This window comes from Labeo rohita, chromosome 23 (assembly GCF_022985175.1).
Source record: "Labeo rohita strain BAU-BD-2019 chromosome 23, IGBB_LRoh.1.0, whole genome shotgun sequence".
Lineage (NCBI taxonomy): Eukaryota > Metazoa > Chordata > Actinopteri > Cypriniformes > Cyprinidae > Labeo > Labeo rohita.
The window spans coordinates 28,347,601-28,371,811 of record NC_066891.1 but is presented as its reverse complement, the minus strand read 5'-3'; the positions used below and the strand labels follow the sequence as shown (position 1 = coordinate 28,371,811).

At 37.9% G+C, this 24,211-nt stretch overlaps 1 long non-coding RNA gene and 1 pseudogene across 4 annotated transcripts; both read left to right on the top strand.

Moving 5' to 3' along the window:
* The first annotated feature begins 582 nt into the window (after positions 1-582).
* LOC127155300 (uncharacterized) lies at positions 583-7,434 on the top strand. 4 transcript variants are annotated; one of them, XR_007825576.1, is made up of 8 exons: positions 585-1,610; positions 2,195-2,227; positions 2,325-2,396; positions 2,504-2,611; positions 2,694-2,836; positions 4,909-4,977; positions 5,252-5,333; positions 6,155-7,433. It is a non-coding gene; the product is annotated as an uncharacterized LOC127155300 (long non-coding RNA). The 4 variants fall into 4 exon arrangements; XR_007825573.1 differs by having other exon boundaries at positions 586-1,610; positions 2,322-2,396; positions 6,155-6,808; XR_007825575.1 differs by having other exon boundaries at positions 583-1,610; positions 2,325-2,611; positions 6,155-7,434.
* Positions 7,435-9,402: 1,968 nt separating this feature from the next.
* Positions 9,403-24,211, top strand: part of LOC127154401 (alpha-2,8-sialyltransferase 8E-like) — a 29,632-nt pseudogene continuing 14,823 nt past the window's right edge.

Sequence of the window (24,211 nt, the reverse complement as noted above, 5' to 3'; positions counted from 1 at the left end):
AAAAATGAAAAAAAAAAAAAAAAGTCATCATTTACTCACCCTCAGGTTGTTCCTAACCTGTATGATGTTCTTTCTTCTGTTAAACACAAAAGTAAAATATATATATTTCATACTATATAAGTAAAAAAAAAGAAAAACTCATACAGATGTGGAATAACATGAGGGTGAAGTAATGATTGATTTTTGGGCGAACTAACCCTTTAAGTGTGTGGGTTGGTGTGTTTGTCAGTACATAATGCAAACTACTACAACTTGGCATGAAATAACGGAGCTGTTAAGCAGGATTTTCTCACCAGAAGAAATATCCAGAAAATCCAAGGCTCTGAGACCATGCCCCTTAAAGCTCAAAGTCTATCTATTCCTGACATGTCGGTGACATGACATGTAATATACCTTAGTCCAATCTAAAGGGACCCAGTTAAAAGGAACAATTAAAATCAAACATTAACACAAGATGATGACACTTCCTACTTCAGTACAGGGCTGTATAGTGCGACATATATGAAAAAGTAACAGAAACATGCTGCTTTTAAAGTGACAGAAAAATGCTGCCGCCCCAGCAAACACAGTACGTTGTGACGACGTCGTCAGTTCGTCGTCCTTTGGTCAGCGCGACATTACTTTATGGCGACGTTGTGAGGACGTCGTGGCAAAGTTCCATTTTTTTAGAATATTGGCTAACGTTCCAGAAACGTCGTGGGCACGTCCTCAACAGACGTCGCTAGTTAGTCCCATCGGGAACGTTGTGGCGACGTGGTCCCTTGGTCTCTATAGTATAGGTCTACCAGTATTTTATTTACAATATATTTACAATTGATAAATATAAAATGCTTACAATTTAAAATGTTAGATATTTATTCGTCAAGACTGACATTCCATTTATACATGCTAGAGAGATATTCAAGGCTTTAGAATGTTGGCTGACGTTCCAGAAACGTCGTGGGCTCGTCCTCTACAGACGTCGCTATTTGGTCCCATGGGGAACGTTGTAGGGACGTGATCCCATGGTCTCTAGCCAGCATACACAGTATGTTGTGAGGACGTCGCCGGTTGGTCGTCATTTGGTCAGCGTGACATTACTTGACAACGTCGTGAGGACGTCGTGGTAACGTTCCATTTTTCAGAATTTTGGCTAAGGTCCCAGAAACGTCCTGTGCACGTTCTCAAAAGACGTCGCTAGTTAGTCGCATGGGAACGTTGTAGCGACGTGGTCAGCTGGTCTGCAGATAACTTTTCATATTATTGCACTACATGTATTTGGCCTATCTTTTTAAGGTGTATACCATTTGGATAGCCTATAATAAGGGAAATATACTGAATTAATCAAGCATTTTGCATGATGGCATGAATTGTTATAGAAATATAATAATTATGCCGTCATTTAAAATGTAGATATATATGTGTCATCAAATTAATGACAAAACAAAACCAAATAGTTTGTTGGCAAATAACAATAATTCATGCTTGTGAATGACAGAAGAAATTTATTGAGAAACGGCATCGGACAAGTGAACATTTAAACCAGCGCACTTCACTTTTTGAGTGCTGCGTAAGTGCGCGTGCCCGTCACTTTAACGGTCAACTTCCAGCAGACGGACACGAAGGAAAAGGTAAGCGCTATAAATCTATTTTTATTCATCGTTTTTGATGATATAACGTTAGATATCATGTAAGATGATTAGTGTTTTGTATTTTTGTAGGTTTTCTATATTAATTTCGTAAATAAACGCCATGTTTGGTTATGTCGCGGTCTGAGGTAACGTTAACTGCTAAAATCAAGAGATATTGTATTCCTTCTTTTTAGTTAAGTTTAAAATGTAACACAATAAACTATACAGTATTCACTGTCAAATTAAAACTTCAACCGTAATAGTTTGTTTGACTGCCTGCCACTCTCGCTTTATGTTGCTCATGCTAGCCATATTGTAAGTTTGAATATAAACTACTGTTTAAACGTTTAATTAGACGCTAGCGAAATTACCTTCAGTGTATGTGGGAACAATAATTTCCGCATTTTCCCCTCGAGCAACAGACCTGTAAATTGTCATTTGCTCACTATTGGTGTTAAAGGTGTTTTTTACATGCTTGCTTTTTATGCTAGTTAAGTTACCTTTCATTCACAAATAAGATCTGATACGTTCGTTTTAACAAATCTTAATTTTCTTTTAATACACAAGTGGTTAATTTTCTTTAGGTCCTGACTGCCAATGAACCAGGCAATGATTCAGTGAGTTGCTTATTAGAAAAGATGCCCAATTTCTTACTACCTAGTAGACTCAATATTTTATTCATTGTTGTAAAACTAACATACTTTTTGTCAGCAGGTGGAGAGATAGTCTGGGCAGCGCCAAGCCAACAACTATTATGATTATGAGTAGGGATGATTATCAGAACAGGTACTGATTTGGCTCCTGACTTGTTCAGTACTGAAAAACTGACATAAGCTACAGGACCAACAGTGCTGCTATTGGTGTTTTTGTATTGTTGATTCTTTCCTCTTTAGAAATAACTGCATATCATCCAAACCATCTCCAAATGAATGGCTGCAAGGATCCAGGATCATGAGATAATCCGTCATGAAAACTGTTTCATAGGAATCAGCGAATCCTGGGTGAAGAACTAAACCTCATTGTTTTAGTGTCACTAACTATAGATTTAAATTGATTTTAGTGGCTTATATGTTTATATTTCAGGCCTGCCTGATCATTCTGTTGCCCTAGATGTGAAGACACACTGGAACTGCATTTCTCATGGTTGAAAGAGTTGCGCATCGATATCCAGACATACAAGAAGCCTTCCTGGACCCACACGACAAAATGCTCAGGAGGAGAGGCAGGTAATCCACAGGGTTGGATTTTACAATTTACTCATAACTAGATAGATACCACTTAAAGGAGAAGTCTACTTCCAGATCAAAAATTAGGGGTGCACCGATACCGGTATGAGGTACTGTATGAGCTTGACGAGTTAATATTGTTTTCTCACAGACATTACTCAGAAGTTTGTAGTTCTGTCAGATATGTCAAAAATAAGTAAGTAAAACAATGCACAAGTTATCTAAAGATAGGGAGAGAGAGGGGGCGGGGGCGCAATTCTGTTGCGTGATCTTTATTGATGTTCGCTCACTTAGCACACACATAATTTGGATTAAAACTAATTTGGAAATATAAAATTTATAGGGGCATTCACTATAAAGCATACACAACTTTATTGGCGAAAATATCACTGTTAGGAGATTTATAACAAATAGTTCCCTGCATTATTACAACAAAACGTGTGATTACAGTAGCTGCTGCAATGGAGCAGCTCTACTGCTAATAAATTAAAGATGATGTACCATAGAGCAAAAAATGAACAGTGAAAGTAATGAAAACTTAGGTGTAAGTGTTAAGCAAAAACTAAGTGTAGATATAACTGAAAGATATAGTCAAATCAAAAATTATTCAGACACTAGTATAATTTTTATTTATTTTTTAATTAATGGGCAGGACACTATAGTTCATTTATGTAAATCAGCAAAATAAAGTAAAAGTGTGACATTATACCCCAAAAAAATTTCATACAGTAAAATTGATTACTTGGGATCAAAAATGATAAGTTCCATTTTGCAGAGAAATATTGTCTGATAATGTGAGAAAAGATGTCTGAATAAATTTTGGTTTGATTGTATCTATTTGATAAATGAAGTTAAACAACTAACATTTTTACATATTCTTTTAGTTTCTGTACCCAATATTTTATAAATTTACCGGTAAATTAAAAAACATTGATATCGGTACTCAGAATCGGCAAGTACCAAAAATAAAACCATCAATATCGGTCGTACTGAAAAAAAGTGGTATCGGTGCATCCCTAGTACTCACCCCCGTGTCATCCAAGATGTTCATGTCTTTCTTACTTCAGTCATAAAGAAATTATGTTTTTTGAGGATTCAATTCAGTATTTTTCTTTATATAGTAGACTTCTATGGTGCCCCGAGTTTGTTAACGATCCCAAATGTGGTTGTAAACAACCTCGGCGAGGAAGACGGGTCTTATCTAGTGAAACGATCAGTTATTTTCATAAAAATAATACAATTTATATACTTTTTAATGTCAAATGCTCGTCTTGTCTTGCTCTGCCTAAACTCTTTTTTCGGTACATGACAGTTAGGGTGTGTTGAAAAACTCCCATCTCATGTTCCCTCTCAACTTCAAAATCATCCTATATCGCTGTTTTACCTTTTTTTATGGGTATTTGATCTCCTTTGCTTGTTCACTTTGCAAAGACTGGGTCATAATTTCAAAAAACATAATTTCTTATGACACTCCTTACAAATATGTATACAAACACATATACCTCAGGATGACTATTCTCCTTTAAGTATAGTACATGCACTTAAACTTTATTTATTTATTTTTGTTTCTTTATATTGCACTTATATTGTATTGCACCTCCCGAGCTCCTGGCCATTTTTAAATGTGTAAAAAAAAAATGTAGTTGGCCTGAATTTGACCATTGTGAAGACTCCCCTAGGGCTGCACGATAAAATCGCATGCGATTGTCAGACGCATTAGTCAATAAAGCTGGTTCTTTGATTAGTAGTAGATCACCATCACATGCATTCAGCTGGAGCAGCAATTAATACACAGAGTCGTAAATGACTGACAAGCTACGCAGAATCACGCTCATAATCAAATGCAATTCATCTGCGATTATGAGCACAATTTTGCGTAGCTTGTGAGTGATTTACGACTCCATGTAAAAACTGCCGTTCCAGCTGAATGCAGGTGATGGAAATTTACTACTAATCAAAGAAACTGGCTTTACTGACTATACGTGTGTGATAATTTCATGCAATTTATCGTGTAGCCCTACTCTCCCCATGCCTAAATCATACACAAAATCATTTTGCTGTGTTTCCCGCAGGATTTTTTTGAGACTATGGAGGATAGCTGGACCTTGGTCTGCCTGGGGGATCTGGGGCCATGGTCTTGTGTAAGAAATAATGTACTGTACAGTTTAAAGTTAAATTTGTCTATCTGGTGCAATTTGAGAGTTCAGTATTAAGAGCTCCAACCCATGCACAGTGTGTAAATTTAACAAAAAAGAAAATCTATGCCAGGGTTCCTCAAATCTTACCCAGGAGGGCCAAAAAGAAGCTGAAGAACTACTTAAGATTTCAAAAGGCACCTTGACAGTTTGTGGCCACCATCAAAAAAAGTCTGGGGTGACTTATCCAAATTCTCTGTTATTTTTTTTTTTTGTGTAGATTCAAAGGAAAGGTGAAAAATGAGGAAGTCTGGGAATGACTGAAGAAGGCAGCTGTGAGGGAAGGCAGTAATCATCAGAACGTAAGTTCTTTGAGAATGTGTGCATTGTTTATTACAAGATGTGTTTTCATTTAAACTTAGAAATGTATACTGTTGGACAAACTTTGAAATTAATCTTAAAATGTAAATCATTTCTGTGATCAAAGCTGAATTTTCAGCATCATTACTCCAGTTGTAAGTGTTCAAAAACATTGTAATTTGCTGATTTGCTGCTCAAGAAACATTTCTGATTATTATCGGTGTTGTTGAAAACAGTTGTGCTGCCTACATTTTTTTTTTTTTTTTTTTTTTTTTTTTTTTGTACACTACAGTTCAAAAGGTTGGAGTCACTAAGATTTTCTTTTCATTGGGAAGACTTTAATAGCAAGGATGCATTTAATTGATCAAAAGTGATAGTAAAGACATTTATAATGTTACAAAAGATTTAAAAAAAAAGCTTTTTTGTTTTATTTTTGTATTCATAAAATAATTCTGAAAAACCACAATTTACACAGAAAAATTAAGTAGCACATTTTAGTTTTCAACATTGATAATCAGAAATCTTTCTTGAGCATCAATTCATCATATGAGAATGATCATGTGACACTGAAGACTGGAGTTAAGGCTACTGAAAAATTCAGCTTTGCCTCACAGGAATGAAATACATTTTAAAGTGTATTTGAAAAACACTAGAAAACATTGTTAAAAATAATATTTCACAATATTACAGTTTTGTACTGTAAGTTTGATTAAATGGACTTGAATAGACTTCTATCGAAAAACATTGAAACACAAAGACTGCAGATTTTTGACTGATTGTGTACATACATGAGCAACATTAACAGGGTGATCCTCCCTTTCAGGTGCCAGAGAATGATATTGGCAGTACAGGCTCAGGATGGCGAAGAGGAGGAAGAACATATTTGACATCAGAGTACTCGGGTACTATGGTCCTTTGGTAATGACAATATTGTTTAGGTTTTGGTTTTGATAGTGAAGCAGTATTGAAACACATCACCATCAGATATTTGTAGCAGGTGTTTCATACACAGGACACTCAGGAAACAAATTAACTTAAAGTAATAAAGAAGTCACTACTGAATTGTTTCCTTTCTTTTTATCAGTGTCTTTTTTTTATACCAGATTATAGGGAGTTGTCAATGAGTATTGATTAATTATTGATCATTTTTACCAATAAAATCGTTAACTATACCCATCAGTAATGAGAAACTTTTCAGTAACATTAAAACAATTCAGTAAAATTTACAAGATTTATGTATTGATGTGTTGAATTATCTGTGCTCATGACTTGGTAACACTTTGCATGGTTAAAGAATAGGTGTAATATTCAAAATGTATTGGCTTACTGTTTGTAGAAATAACACTAAATAAATGCTGATTAATAAATGAATGCACTGTTTTTGCTCATTTAATGTTTAGAATGTAATGTTTTTGTAATGGTTTGCATGTATGTATTGAATATATTCACTAAAATCTCCTATAACGATTAAAAAACATTAGAATTAAGTGTTTTATTTTTTTTATAGCAGAAAATGTTTATGAGTTTGTCATTTATATACCTATTTAAAGGTGGTACGAGCACATCCTCTGGACCAGACTAAAGGTGAGAAGTAAAAATTTTAAATATAAGGAACGTGGTAGTTTGGTTGTCAGGACGTACTGGTTCGGTCGTTAGGACGTATTTGTCACGTCCCACCAACATAACATTGTAACGTCGCCACGACGAATATGGGAATCACAAAGTTACGTTGCTGGTACGTTATTTGGGACGTCGCTGCGACCAATCTGGTCCTTTAGAGTCACGTCCTCACAACGTGCTAGTTTGGTCCTTGAGACGTAATCGCCACGTTCCAGCGACGTCCGAAATAACGTCGCCACGACGAATATGGGAATCACAAAGTTACGTCGCTGGTACGTTATTTGAGACGTCCCTGCGACCAATCTGGTCCTTTATAGTCACGTCCTCACAACGTGCCAGTTTGGTCGCTGAGACGTACTCACCACGTTCCAGCGACGTACGAAATAACGTCGCTACGACGAATATGGGAATCACAAAGTTACGTCGCTGGAACGTTATTTGGTACGTCGCTGCGACGAATATGGTCCGGTCCAGTAACGTTGTCACGACGTAACTGTGTTAGCTGGGGCTTGTCATTAAAGGAATAGTTCACCCAAAAATTGAAGTTCTTAATTTCTTGTGTTGAACACAAAATAAGATATTTTGAAGAATGTGGGTAACCAAACAGTTGATAGTAGGTGGAAAAATACTATGTAAGTCACTGGGGACCAGCAACAGCTTGCATAAGCGGAGGGTAAACCAACTCCAGGATAAGGCTATAAGCAGCCAAATCTATGTCTACAATAAACTCGTATTTTTAGGGAAGAACCAGACATAGGTGTCATGTATAGGCTAATAAAATATTTTTAATGGGACTGAATTTGTATTTAACGTGATTAAAATTTAATTTAAAAACATCAGAAATTCATAATTGTAGTTTTATTTCCACGGTTATTTAAAATTATATACAGAAAGCAACATATTATTAACTTTGATCTATCACGATTGTAAGCACTTTCAAAACAAACAAATTTATCGTTATAATCACTGAAGCTGTCTACACTGTAAAACGAATCTCTTATTTAAATTGTACATGCATCTGCGCTTTATTGTTTGTGATGAGAGAATTCAAGAGTTGCGCACACTCAGCAAAACTGATGAGTTTCAGCGTTGATAACATTATATAAAATTAATGTCATATATAGGCTATAAAATCTGCAGTACATATATACATAGAAGGAATAAATACTTGAATTATTATTGAAAATATTTAATTTAGTTAACTATATCAGTTCCAGGCTTCTAGCATTGCTAACTTGACAGCACACTTGGTACTTTATCAAAATAAAACACAGTGAACCAAACATCAGCGCGCCCGCCTCACTGTGTCACCGTTAGAACGCGACGGAACTACAAAGTCTGTAATTTACATAATAAATAATAGTTTAGCATTTGGATGCACTGCAAATATGGAAATATTATGGAATATTTGAATTTGTGACAAATGAGAGAGGTAAGATACAGGAGCACAAAGCTCCATTTCGCAGACAGTTGAGTGCGCAGGCCTTTAAAGGAACACTCTATTTTTTTTTTTTTTTTTCTTTTTGAAAATAGGCTCATTGTCCAACTCCCCTAGAGTCTTGCGGTAGCACTTTTTAGCATAGCTTAGCACAGATCATTGAATCTGATTAGACCGATAGCATCTCCCCTATATATAATAACGATATCAGAGTTGCAGCCGGCAGAGTTGACGGCTGTGTAATATCATTGCATGATGCTGTATGTGGGTGCAGCAGTCGTCAACTCTGACGGCTGCAACTCTGCATCTACACAAACTTAGTGCCGGTCACTTTCAGGTGCTGTGTAATATCATTGCGCCTGCTGGACCCATGGTAAGGCAGCAAACTTCTTCGATTATTACGCCGGAATGAGAGTATAGTACCTAGTTCTACCCATATCAGCCTAGAAAATCGCAACTTTTAATTTTATATATGGTCATGTTTGAGCGAGATGCTATTGGTCTAATCAGATTCAATGATCTATGCTAAGCTATGCTAAAAGTGCTGAGACCGCCAGACCCGGAGATCGGCTCCGCGAAATCTCACTAAGGGGAGTTGGACAATGAGCCTATATATATTTAAAAAAAAAAAAAAGTGGAGTGTTCCTTTGACGTTGACACAATGTTTTTTGACTTTCAAAAAGTGTGAAAAAGGTCGAGCCCAACTCTCTATACCAGGGGTGGCGAACTCCGGTCCTGGAGAGCCGCAGCCCTGCAGAGTTCAACTCCAACCCTAATTAAAACGTACCTGCCTGTTGCTTTCTAGTAACCCTTTAGACCTTGATTAGCTTGTTCAGGTGCGTTAGATTAGGGTTGAAGCAAAACTATGCAAGGCTGCGGCTCTCCAGGACCGACGTTCGCCACCTCTGCTCTATACAAACAACATCTGTCTCTCTCTCTCTCTCTCTCTCTCTCTCTCTCTCTCTCTCTCTCTCTCTCTCTCTCTAAACCTGCACCTGTTGTCCTTCCTAAAGTCGATGTCACAGATGAATATGGCGTATATTAAATGGATCTTGAGGCTGCTTACTGTTGCATTAATTTTAAATTGCTTGATTTTGGTCTATTACAGAGAGCATAGCAACTCTGGGTAAGGAAGAGATTTTGGTTTGATCCTGATGATTTTACTCACTGTAATTCATATATATATATATATATATATATATATATATATATATATATATATATATATGTATATATATATATATGTGTGTGTGTGTGTGTGTGTGTGTGTGTGTTTATATTATTTTTACGGTTTATGATGTTGTGTTGTTTGCGCCTTAGTGTATTTCTGTCATTTCTATCACGTTACACGTCACAGGTCACTGTATATTATTTATTTAAAGTAATCGCGCAGGTTTCTGTGATTAATTAGACTTAACATTTAAATTTGAACTCATGTTATGTTGTATTAATAATTAACTAATTGGTTGCTTATCGGCTGCTTTTTTTTTCTTTTCTTTTTTTTTTTTTTTAAATAGAACCTTGATTTATCCATTTTAATTGAACCATTTTAATCATTGTATATAAAAAAAATGAACTATCAGAACAAATGATCAACTGTAAAAGCCAATTGCACTTTCAGGCAGTTTGATTAAAATAAAATGTTAAATAAAAAACCTAAACGATTGACATTTTATTCAGAACAGTTAAATTAAGCCAAACCATTTTTCAAAACTGTCCAATATTGCTTGTTATAAGTGTGTTTGTGAGATTTTTGTTGTTCTTTTTCATGAGAGATGCGAAGAGAAATTATTTTTCACAGCTGCGCTGTGCAACAGTCCGACAGACATTTTCCGTCGTCACTCCAGCAAGGTGAGTCCAACACTTCATATACATGTATTTTAAATACATTCACGTAATTTATTCAATTAAATGTTTTCATCGGTTGACAATACTATTTTAAAGATTATTCTTAATTAGCATTTGCAATTTTTATAGAACATGAATGTTTTCTTTCTTTGTTAGCATTAATTTTACTACTAATATGACGAGCTTCTCTGGGAAAGTCTCTGAGTTACTGAGCTGCCCGTACAAATCCGATATCACCCAGAAGCAGCTGAATAGGTGTGTGAATCTTCCTCTTTCTCTGTCCGACGGTCCTTCTCTTATGTAAACATGCTTGAATAATGAATAGGGCTGCAACGATTAATCGCACGATGTCGTGAGGCGCGTTTAGTCAGTGAAGCCGGTACTTTGATTAGTAGTAAAGCTCCATCACGTGCGTTCAGCTGGAGCGGCTTCATTGACTAAACGCGCCTCACGACATCGTGCGATTAATCGTTGCAGCCCTAAAATGAATTTGTTCACTATATCACACACCAGCACACACTGACGCTGATCCAAAAGCTACTGAACTGCCTTGCTGATTCAAATTCGCTATTCTTAAATCGCAGTGAAAATTCCGTCTTTTGAGTTTTTGGAAAAGAGTGGTAAACAATATGCCAGAACATTGCAGTACATGTACAAATTTAAATTATAGCCTACATTTAAACCATCTCTTGCTCTCTCTCTCTCTTCCTCTCTACATAAGAGCATTGCGTTCCTGTTGTAATGCCACAGGCTATTTATACCTGACGAAGCGAAACACAGCCGTGCATCAAATAATACCCTATGAGTCTGATGTATATCCCAACTACACAATGAATGAAGCACTTTACAACATGCTACCTGAGGTATGGGTCATATGGAATAAGAAAAAAAAAAAATGATTGCATAATTTTTATTTTTGAGTCAACGACCCTGTTTAGGTAGGCTACACAATAACTTTGACAGTCCTAAACATTACAAGGACTCCTTGATCTAATGCATTTGATTTTATGTGTGGTCAAATACTTATCAGGCCATTGTATACATGACAGAAATGATATATAATGTGTTTAATGGACTCATTCCTTTGATTTGAGGTCCTTTCCCTGGAGTGAGCATCGTCTGGGTCGGTGTGCTGTGGTGGGCAGTGGAGGGATTCTGAAGAACAGTAATTGTGGAAGAGAGACTGACAGTGCTGACTATGTCATCAGGTAGAACTGCAGTACCTACTATATGTTCACACACATTATGGCACCATTATAGAAATATCAGAAGCACACACCAATACAGACTGCACCTTTGTTAAAAGTTTCTTTCAGCATAACATAGTGAACATCTCTATTTGAAGTATTTTAATCGTTGTAGGTTCAACATGGCTCCCATTAATAACAGTGATGTTGGACTAAAGACTGATCTAATCACAATCAATCCCAGTCAGATCTTGAGAGGGTGAGAAATCATTAACTCTCTCGTTCTCTCTCTCTCTCTATATGTGTGTGTGTGTGTGTGTACCTGGTATATATCACATTATGGGGACAAAATGTCCCCACAAGGATAGTAATACCAGTACATTTTGACCTTGTGGGGACATTTTTAGGTCCCCGTGAGAAAACAGGCTTATAAATCATGCAGAGTGAGTTTTTTTGAGAAAGTAAAAGTGTGCACATGTGAGGGCTAGGTTTAGGTGTGGGGTAGGTGTAGGGCGATAGAAAATACGGTTTGTACAGTATAAAAATCATTACGCCTATGGAATGTCCCCATAAAACATGGAAACACAACATGTGTGTGTGTGTGTGTGTGTGTGCTTGTTTTTGCTACATTGTGGGGACCAAATGTCCCCACAAGGATAGTAAAACCTGAAATTTTTGACATTGTGGGGACTGGCCTGCTAAAAAATTATTACAAATAGTAAATGATGTTTATCTAAAAGTGTAATGATGCAAATATGTTTTCTGTAAGGGGTAGGTTTAGGGTTAGGGGATAGACAATATCGTTTTGTCAGTATAAAAACTATAGAAGTCTATGGAAAGTCCCCACAATTCACAAAAACAAACGTGTGTGTTTGTATAGACACTTTGCCAAGTGCATTCCAAAAATATGGCACCCAGGTGCCCTGCTCACTCCAAAGTCTCCATTCCAAAGGCTCTGCCCTTCAAAGGGAGCAGGGAGATGATCACTTTCTATTTGGAATTTGCCCCGTGAATGGAACAGTTTTATATTTCAGTAAACAGGATCAGTCCAGACCGTGAAATCAGTCAGTAAGAAAATCTTCCTAATGGAATGCAGTGTTTAGGCCTAAATGATTTATCCGTTAGAATACTGGATCATATCTTTTTTTTTTTTTTCGTGTTTTCTCGTGAACCTAACCCAAAATAATTGCTACTGTCTTGTCAATATATGTTTCCTGGTGCGATGAGACGATATGTTTCCTCCAGCAACACTCACGACTGATCAAAACAAAAGCAACGAAGCCTCGATTTTAGGCTTGTGTTAACGTAGAAATCACGTGAACAATGACAAACGAAGCCTCACATTACGTGCGCGATTCGTTTTGCTTGTCGAGCAATACCCGTGGCTGCAGTTTCTAGGCCGCATTAGGAACATATTTTTTGTGCCAGCGCCATGTAGCTAATTCCATTCTTCTAATTCTGTAACAGACCAGACCTTATTCAAACGTCAAACGAACAGATGCAAATACTAGATCCATGGAACTATTAATTTCTTATATTTCCATCTTATTTCTATTTAAAAGGTGGCATGAATTTGAGTGTTCAAGGCAGTGTCAAAGGCTGTGCAAAACAGTTCTTTGTACTGCTGGATGTTGTAAACTGGTATTTGTATTAAAATTATTTACAATTTTTTTTTAACGTATTAATAAACACTAATTAGTAGTGCAACTGTTCCACAATTCAGACGTGAAACGTATGCATGCGGCTAATGAACTTACTATTAAACTGTATTTAATTATAAAACCTTCTATCTATAATAACATTAAACTTATTACATATTTCTCCAAACCTTCTTGTCACGCCTATGATTATTTACATCGTCTCTACACTTTGTTTGTTATAATGAATTACAAAAACTGCAGTCTGCTTTCACGATCTGTGCTGTGAGGAGCATTTATTATGGCCAATCACAAAAGGTATTGCGCAGCGAAACATAGACACAAATATTCTGCTTCGTTTTTAGTCTACATTGCGCTACGTTTATTTGCAGAACTGGGATCGCTTTCGTAGTCTTTTGGATAGATAAAATATAGAAATCACTTTCATTTCCAAATGAAACTAACATTGGAACTGAAAAGCCGTCCGCCCTCGAAAACAAGGATTAATTTGCCCAATCACTTTATCCATACGGGACTGTAACTCTTTCTCTTATTAAAGTCATTAAAGGAAATCTATTCAGTATAAGCAAACATGTATAAATGGACTGGGTATTGAGAGTGTCGAACATTACAAGTATTTGGGTACTGTCTTGGATAACAAGTTGTCCTTTTCTACAAATAGGTTTTGTGTAAGAGGGGTCAGCAAAGATTGTACTGCTTGCGAAAACTATAAGGTTAATGTGGACAAAACATTGATGTGCATGTTTTATAGATCCAATATTGAGTCACTGTTATCTTCTCTGTTGTGCTGGTTTAATTCTCTAAATGTGAAAAACAAGAATTGTCTTGAGAGGATTGTAAACCAGGGAAGTAAAAATACAGAGAGAAAGCAGCTGTCTCTGGCCCACTTATATCATAGACAGGTTTTAGGTATAGCCCAGAGTATTTTGTTAGATGATTTACACCCTATGTATCACGAGTTTTATCTTCTCCCTTCTGGTATTCGGTATAGAACCCCTATTAGTAAAACAAATAGGTTTAGACACTCTTTTATCCCTACAGCTGTAAAGTTTTTAAATTTGAGATAGGTTTTTGGGAAGGAAACGAAGTGTGATTTTTGTGTTATGTCTCTTGTTGTTTTATGTAGAATGCTTGTCTGCTGCAAGCAAATTGCCTTCGGGAAATAAAGATGAACTGAACTGAACTGAACTGATTAAGTATATTGTGTATACACAATCTTACGTTTTTGCCTGATTTTCAATTGATTGTTTTTTAATCAAAATTTGTAATGTGATTCACCTTATTTAGGCTACTTTCAACTTTTAAATGAAGACTTTAAAAAAATCCCTATGGGAAAAACACTTACAGAACTACATTATTTTGTATACAAGAATGTCTGTATATAAAGTCCAGTGAGTGTTTTAATCTGTTGGTGGTTTTGTGTGTGTCTCTGCAGTTACAGAAAGGCGCTAAAGAAACCAGGTCAATTAAAGCAGCGTGTGAGTGTGTATAGTAACGCATCTCTACTCATGCCTGCGTTTGCAACCCCGTTAAACACTCGAGCATCAATCACTGCTCTTAAAGCGCTCTGAAACTTACATGACCAGAGCTCTCTCTGCATCAGCGGTTGCGCGAAAGCAATTAAGAAGGTAACTTAAATATTCCGATGTGACTGCGATTTCAAAGGTTTTATAGACATGGCAAAATCATCATCATATAGCAATAAGATTACGTGTGTTTGAATCGAGATCGCGATCTTTTAATGATTGATTGATCTATATGAATCTATAGCCTATGTATTTTTGTATGTCATAATTTGTACCAGACTTCAAAAGTTACCCGGGCGGCCCCCCGGTTCCGCGATCCATGGGCTGAAGTAAATCTTTCATCTCGGTTTTTAGTATTCATTTGAAATAAGACAAATCTGCTATTGTTTTAATCTCCAAACTGTGGGAACGTTGTAACACTGCGTTACAATCTGCCGGGCTTTTATTAAACTATGCTATTCTATGACATCAGCGATGTAACTTTCACTATTTATTTTTATGGATTTTATTAAGAAGCCACAAGAAACAGGTGGATAAAGACTGACAATCGATGTTTAATGATCACAAATTATTATTTCAAGAAATGTAAAGCATTTTGGCTCCTTTATGTGTCTCTTGTTCTATGAGAGCTGTGTTTGGAGGGAGGGGAGTGTTTTTCTGAATGTGTGAATGCGTTTCATCAATTTGCGCACATTGTTTTGAATTATATAGATGGGTTGCGATCAGGGTCGTCCCACACGTGGCTGCGATTGTGAAACTCCAAAATTAGATTAGTTTTCATTCTTTTAAAAAAAAAGTTAATAATTTTATTTTATTGACAAAATATTTTAGTTTGTCGCGTATATTTTTTTCAGTCGATCAGGTAATATTTTAACCTGTCATATGGTCATGTTACAATGTGCCCCTCACATGTTACAATGTACCCCACCTACGGTGCATGTTGTCACATTTTACTTTCTTTCTTTTGAGGTAAATAACAAAAAACGTATACACAGTAATTATGAAACAAAGTCACATATTTGTACTAGACAAGTGTGAAATTAACGTGGATAAAAAATTATACTCTGAACACCACGTGGATTTACACAAACTGAGAAATTCAAAAAAGTGTTAGGTTGTGCCCTGCGCTCCCCTATTTACATGCTGTAGTTGAAATTAAAGAATGAATGCTAACATTTGATGTTGAGAGTATATAAACTGTGCCATTACTATCACACAGGTAATGTCAAGAAACAAATATCACTCTCAATAACTATTAATGTATCTGATAATTGGACTTATTTCTTATTCATCGTCTTCATCATCTTTTCTTCTTTCTGCCTTGACGTAAACAAATATGTCCCTGATCAAACATACAGCTTCCAGTTTAAAGGTTAGACCTTTTTACAGTAACATGCTGTTAACTCTTACTGTAGTTTATAGGGTAAATATTCGGCCAGTAAATTACTATAATACATTCATACAGTGCTTAACTGTAATAAGCACTGCATCATGGGTAATATTTGTGCGGTCACATTAATTACAGTAACTTACATTTTATGAATTGATTACTGTAAGTAACTGTAAATAGTAGGAAGTTACTTTAATTGTGAAAAAAAAAGAAACTTTTTATGGGGATATTTTTATGTGTGTAACATGTATTATCAAGGTGTGTGCTGTGTCTGGGCTTGATGAGTGTTTGAGACAGTTTATCTGTAAATTTGTAAGTCTATCTGTAAATTTCAAAAAGTCATGTAAGTATTTTTGTTTTGCAAAAAGGCTTGTCCTAATAGCAAGTCTATGTTTCATCACAGACTTCACTGAAGAAGCACCGGTGCGCGCATTGTTTAGTCTGTGCTTTTGCTTTTCTTTGTTATGGTGGGTTTCTTTGTTAAGTTTTAGAGTATGCTGTTTAAATTTTTTGCACATAATTTATAGCATAGCATACACAGACAATATAGCCTTCAATTTGCACATTGTTTTAAGGACAACACTGGGCACGATGTAATGTAAGAAAATAAATTACTTTTTATTTTGTTTATATATTTTCCCCCTCATTTTTTTTATTCTTTATATATTAATCAGTTATCAAAATAATCATTAGTTGCAAACCTAGTTAGGACTTAATGCTGCTCCTGGGCCTCTTGGTTTATGAGATGCAAGACCTGGATGATTTAATGGTGTAATAGGTGATTGTCTTCAGAAACTTTTTTTGTTATTCTGTTTTTATCGTCTTTTGTTATGCTGTTTTTATGTTTATATCGTCTGTGGAAGACGTAGGACCAAAATATGTTTGTTCAATCAAAATGTTTGGTCCAAACATTAGATAGGCTGCCCTGTGTTTTCTGTGTTCTGGTGCCCAACGTTTTGCTACAGTTTCCGGGTTGAATGACATGTTTCCTGGAAACGGTGTGCACCACAGTTTCCGTTTAAAAAATGTTTGCATCATTTTGTCGGGGCTGAATGCAACCTATAGAATATGTCAGTTAATATCTTTAGTTAAATGGTTATTTGCATGCTACATGTCTATCGCCACCTGCTGGACTTAATTAACCACTAAGATTTTTTTCTGATTTTTCCTATTTCTTGGTCCTTTTCTCTGTCCTAATTTAACACATTAATTTACTCTGCCCCAGTTTGTACCTGCTTGTCTCTGTTCTGCCTTTTTACACACTGTAATTTTTCCTCTCTTTTCTCTACTTCTAATTGTGGTAAAAACTACATATTTGGCTCTATTAGACTATCTGATCTGGCCCAATGGCAGTGCAGGCCTGTCCGCTGAACAAAAGCACAATGGCAAACAACTTGCTGACGACACAGCTTAATGCACATTGGTTCAAACAACGGTGATGTTGCATTCTCTTCTAAAATGTTACATTTTTTATCTGACATCATGTGATTATGTGTTTAAATTATGCATGAATATTCCCAAACACTATGACAGTGCAATCTCTGTGCGAGATATGTGATTTTTGTCATATGTACAAAAAAATGAACAAACAGAAAAAAAAATACATAATAATAAATATGTAAAGCCAGCCATAAAATATGTTCAAGCCAGCCCCGAACGTGATTTTGCGATCGTGACAACACTGAATGTGATTTTTGTGATTATGACACCTCCCCAGACCCCTGACCCCCCCGTGATTTTGAGGGAGCCCCATAGCAAATTCAGTGCACAGGGCCCAGAATTCCTAGCAACACCCCTGCTTGCACCGATTGATCTGCACAGCGCAGCTTCAAGCCAAACACACCTTCTGACTTTGTATCTGACACACAAGGGCTGTACAGTGCAACATACACGTCATACATAGGAAAAAAACTGTCTGTGTGATGAATAAACTTACCACAGTAGAACGCGTGTGTCATGATCGCCAGCTGGAGTGCCATGAACTCCATTAGAGGACACTTCACCCCTGGACTCTTGCCATTGTTTCCTGGACTCCATTTCCCATGTGTCCCTAGCCCCTCATGTGATTAACATCGACAAGCTTCGGCGGCAGTGGAGCTTGACTCATCATGGCCTCCAGCAGGTCCCGTGATTATGGTCGCCATTCCTGTTGTCTCTGCACCAAAGTCTCTTCCCAAGATGGCCGCTGTTCCAGAGTCTCGTCCCAAGATGGCCACCATTCCAGAGTCTCATCCCAAGATGGCCGCTATTCCAGAGTCTCTTCTTAAGACGGCTGCCAGTTCAGAGTCTCTTCTCAAGATGGACGCCAACCCAGAGCCACTTTACAAGATGGCTGTCACACCAGAGCCTCCAGCCATTATGGAAATCAAGCCACTTCATAGATGCCACTCCAGTGTTTCCGAGCATCATTAACGTTGCATTTGAAGACACCCAGGCATTCCACTGGCATTTGAATCTGGTTTCCAGTTTGGCCGACCCACCGCTGGTTTCAGCCAGAGCAGCAGGCATCCCAAGGGCCACAGCACTGGTTGTCACAGAGACTGTTCCTCTTTCCTCAGTGCTCCCTGTAATGTTGATCACCATTCTGTGTGTTTGGGCTACATACTGCTCTGGGTCTGCTCTGGAGTCCATTCCAAGTCCCTGAATCGGATCCAGAGCCCGCTCCAGTCTGTGAATCTAATCCAGAGCCCATTCCAGTCCATAAGTCCACTCCAGCTCTTCCCGACGTGGCAGCTCCCACTGCAGAACCTCTCAAATCAGTGGTTCTAGCTCCTCCTGAGGTGGCAGTTCCCGCTGCAGAACCTCTCAAGTTAGCGGCATCCACTTCAGCTCCTCCCGAGGTGGCAGCTTCCAATGCAGAACCTCCCGAGTCGGCAGCGTCCACTTCTGAACTCTCTGCCTGTCCTGTTACATTCAAGGAGACCATCTACAAACTCTCTGCCTGTCCCGTCATGGCCAAGGAGGCCGTCTCCTAGCTCTTTGCCTGCCCTGGCCTGGCCATGGAGGCCATCTGTAAACTTTCAGCCTGTCCTGTCTCAGCCGCAGAGGCCATTGTTAACCTCTCTGTGCTCTTTGTTCCAGTTCTGCCTGGTCCATCTTGGTCTCCTGCATCCACCGTGGGGATCTTTGGACCCATCTGCTCTGCTGTGGTGGTTGTCTACTCCACTGTCTGCTCCATCCTGGTAGACTTCAGCTCTACTCTGGTGGTCTTCTGCACCACCCTGGCACCCTGCTCTGCCAGCTCCGCCCCGGCTCCCGGCTTCGCTGGCTCTGCCTCAGTCTCCAGGCCCTCCTCCCACACATGGACCTGTCCCTCCATCCCTCCCCCTGTTCGGTCTCTGTTCCACTGCTATAAAACAACCTGAGCTGCACAGAACCTTGATTTATCCAGCTCGTCTGTACCATTTTAATTATTGTATAAAAAACTTGAATGATTAGAACAACTGATCAACTGATTAAAATAAAATGTTAAAAACCTAAACGCTTGATTTTTTAATCCAGAACTAATGTAGTTAAAATTAGCCTAAACCAAACAATTTTCTAAATTGCATTAAGCAGAAATATTAATTAATATTGTTTGTTATGAGTGTTTGTGACATGTTTGTTGTTCTTTTTTTCATGAGAGATGGGACGAAAAATTATTTTTTACAGTTCCGCTGTGCAACAGTCAGACATTTTCTGTCGTCACTCCAGCAAGGTGAGTCCAACACTTCATATACATGTATTTTAAATACATTCATTTACATTTATTATTTTTTTAGAATTACTTTTACTACTAATATGACAAGCTTCCCTAAGAAAGTCTCTGAGTTATTGAGCTGCCTAAATCTTTCACAAGTTTTTTTTTTTTTTTTTTTTTTTTTTTTGAAAGAATACAACAGTTTATTCCTCATACTGATAGTGAAGTTAAAATTGGTGTAAGACAGGGGTGCCCCCTATTATTTTGTAAATTTTGTAAGGCATTTCCAGATAATACAGAGCATTTTTTTTGCTTGCAAATATTGAAATGTACTACATGTATATAGTTCTCTGTGCTATAGTCTTACCCCTCAAAATATCAAGTCATTAGCTCATCGTATATGTCTTTACAGTAAATGCTAAAGTTTTGATCTAGTTGTCATAAACTGTCATATTCTACACATTTCTATTAGATTTTTTGTAAATTTGCCATGAATTGTTCAAGTGAATATTGACTTTCACCAATGTAGAGACTACAGATCAACCAATGATAAAGCAGTTCTCTGAAATAGCTCAAAGGTACATCTCAAAATCTCTTGAACCTTCAACTGGAAAGCATATATAGACAGAGGACAACACAATCTACAAGAAGTTCTTAAGAAATGCTGTTCCTTTGTTATTGTAAATGTATGGACCATTTGGTTCACACATTTACAGAGACAGTTCCTGTTGATTGCATTTGAGGCACAGTCACAATGTAAATGCATCTGACTAAAATTACACATAATCATTCAATCCCCACTTTGATCAGTTTGCTCACAAAACATACTTTTCAGTAATCATGAATACAGCATGCTGTATACAGGCTCCATTAATTAAAATGTCAGAATAAGAGTTCACGGTGAAGTCTGCATTCTCTTGAATGCATAAGTCCTTTTTTATTTTGGTATTGCGATCATGTGGAAGTGGCGGATGTTGCTGTGTTCTGTGGATGTTCAGGCATGTCCATCTAGGTGGCCAGTGCAGTTAGTTAATGTTGGCAGGACACTACAGTGTTTATCAGTGGTAGAATGTTCATGCCTTCGTCCTCGGGTGACAAGCTAGAGCCTAAAAACTCTAGTCCCAACATGTCTGGACTCTGAAAAACACTACCCCTCATCTCTAGGCAAATTCACATCAATCCACTCATTGTTTCCCTGCTCCTTAACTGCTGCATCAGTTACTAAAAGATCCTCAAGTGGTCTTTGCCACCCGGATTCTTGCTGTGACATGTTTTTTTTATCTCTACCCATTTGTTGGGAACTATACTGTGGGCCCCCTTTGGAGGTGTCAAAACTTGATTCTTGGCATTGTGTAACCCACTGCACAAAGTACTGCAGATACAACGGGTTCCAAACATGGACCAGCTTTTCAGAAATTCATGTTTGCCTACGGAGAATTAGGAGCTCAACAACAACAATGAATCACTCAGACACAGTAAGATCTGCAATTAAGTGTTAAGTACCAAACTGGAGTAATGAGGTAAAACAGTAAGTAAAACACAATAAGTAGCTTTCTCAAACAAAGGGGAAAAAATGTTTTTCAGTGCAAGTTGGTTTGACTAACTTTCAAGGACTTAAACTCAAGAAACTCAAATAGGAATTTCAACTTCAGCACAAACTTCACATCAGTTAATGAAGTTAACTTTTGTTTGCATCTTTTTGAGGTTTCACTAACCTGTTTCACTCTGAAAAGAGGTACAAAAAAAAAGAAAAGTGGATTGTATCCCATTTTTCACATAGTATATAAAAAAAATGAACAAACAAAAATGAAACCTGTATCAATAATTCAGTGTAATCACCTATTTGAGTGAAAGCTTGATTCCTGAACAATATAAAACTCAACCCTTATTTGATACCTTGAAATTTAAGGAATAAGTTTTTCCTTCCTTGTATCAAATTTGCAAAAAAAAAAAAAAAATACAATTAGAAAGAATACCCAAATAAACTTGAACAACCCCAAATGTGGATTTAAAGCTTAATTTTCAAGAGCCTTGTGATTCAGTACTTGAGGTCCATTCACAACCTTGTCAATGCGGCTGAATTCGGTTAACGACAATGAAATTGTTCATCAGTCTTTTCTATTAGATCCTTCCAAAACGGAATAGTAAGATGCGCTGTTCACTTTCCTACCACCCAGTTCGGACGGAATGAACAGAAATGTCAGTGTCACTCAGATGAGAACTCCTTGCCAGTCACTCACTCCCTCTGCGAACAGGAGAGTTTGGACAAAATCTGGGAAACCAGAAACTCCATTTCGTGAAGTATCGATATCCGTGCAGCGTCAACTCAGAGCTTGCAGCACACACTCGACAGGCAATGATGAACCCGAATCAGAAGTGAAGTAAAGCAACAGAGAAGAAAGAACGGAAAAAACCTGACCTTGAATAACAAGGTCAAAAAAAGTCATTAATATCATTAAGCTTGCGCTTGTACACAGAATTCGCTGCCTTGGTAAGGGGCGTGGCAGTACTGAAACACCGTCTAAGCTGTTCGCCAATTGCAAAGCAGTGGCAATCACAACACATTTCATTTTTCGGAAGGTGGGTTTTCATTAAACCCAGAACTAATTGAGCCATATGTGCCGGGCTGGGAGAAAGTTATTGTAATAATGTAAATTATGTGAAAAATAAATAATTTTTTGACCAGCCAACCATGAAAGCATGTTCCTGTACACCCCCAAAACAAAATCAAGACTTTGTAAAAGAGCATAATAGGACCCCTTTAGTAGTAAGCTATTGAATGTGATTAGCATGAGGCCCTTTGCCTCCTAATAGTAAATCATGTATTGTGCTTTGAACTGGTTGGTTTTGTGTACATTTTATTCAGTGTAATTAATTAATTAAGGTCTGCAGAAAAAAGAAAATAGTATTCACTATTATTAGTTATTTAATTCTTTGTGGAGTCATTAGTCCAAATGAAAAATGAAAATGGTTTATGACCAGGTTTGACATGTATTGTGTGTGTGTGTGTGTGTGTGTAATATAATATGCATTTAAATATGTTTGTCTCACTCGATTCCAATGACAGAGTAGGCCTACCTTTCTCATGTTCTTCACCAACGGAAAACATCTCACCAAATAATAAAACGTCTTCTCTCTTTTTTTTTCCCCCTGATTGATAAACATCCACTACAGACACTTGAAGAAAAACAGTGAAACAGAAACAGATATGACGGTATCTGATTAAGTAAAATAATGTAATATTCATTGTTCACAAGAAAGTATTTATATTTCCTGGAGGTGTTACTTGAACGAGTGTTTTGTATCCTGTAACATTTCTTTTCTCTTTTTTGTAAGTGTGTCATCAGGCAATGAAAGAAAGAAAGAAAAACCTGAGCATTTCAAACTGGTAGGGCATTTCTAAAACATGCCATAAAAATTGTCCCTTACCTGACGCTGTCAGAGTTCTGTGTGCCGTTTGGACTGTTTATGTTTGTTTTTCCCATTGTGCCCATATTTGGTTCTTCCTGTCCTCATTTTGTCCTGATTAGTTTATTTACTACACCTGTCTGTGTCTTAATCACCACCCTTTATAAGTCTGCTTGTGTTTTGAGTTTGCTGTCGGTCCTTGACGTTATTTGGATGTGTGTGGATTATCGTTCTGTTCCTGCCTGTTCCTGCCTGTTCCTACTTGTTCCTACTAAGAGTTATATTAAATTGTTATTTGCATCGTATCTCGTCTCTCGACTCATCTATCCAGCACGTACCGTGACAGAAGGACCGACCGACAGTTTATCCCCGGCGTTTCCCTGCTTTATTTTTTCCGTTTTTTTTTTCTCAGTGTTTGTTTTTTTTGTTTTTCGTTATGGATAACCCTGCCGTCCTCCTCCTCCTCCTGGAGCAGGGGAATCGCTCTCTCGTGGACCACACTAGAGACTTTGTCCACCTCGTACCACTCACACACTTCCCGGACAGCAGCCTTTGCACATTTTACCGTGCAGGACTGAACATCGCCACGAAAGCGCAGCTGTCCGGGGAGGGTCCACGAGAGAGCTTCGCCGACTACATGGAGTGGGTGCTGGTGTCCTGTAGATCTTCGTTGACCGCGGAGGATGACACCAGCCCCACTCAAGACCCAGAGCCCAGCCAACCAGCACCCCGACACGCGGAGTTTGAGCCCGAGCCCACCGCGGATGACGAGCCAGAGCCACGAGCGACAAAGCTAAAGATCGCCACAGAGCCAGAGCCCTACACGTCCGATCAGGTGCGAGAGCCGGCTACATCTACCATGACGGGGGAGTGCAACATGGAGCAAGTGAGGGCTATGGAGAGCCCTGCCCACTGCACCACTGCTGGGGGTGAGCTGGATGATAACTCTGGGGACTTGATTGACTTTTCTACGGAAGATCTAGAGAATAACTCTGGGGATTTAATAGACTTCTTTACAGAAGTATCTACCTGTCACGTTATGCCTGCCAGTATGGAATCCCCACCCACCCTCCCTCTTCTGCCTATGTCAACATCTGTCTGCTCACCGCTGTCCCTGACAGCCCCT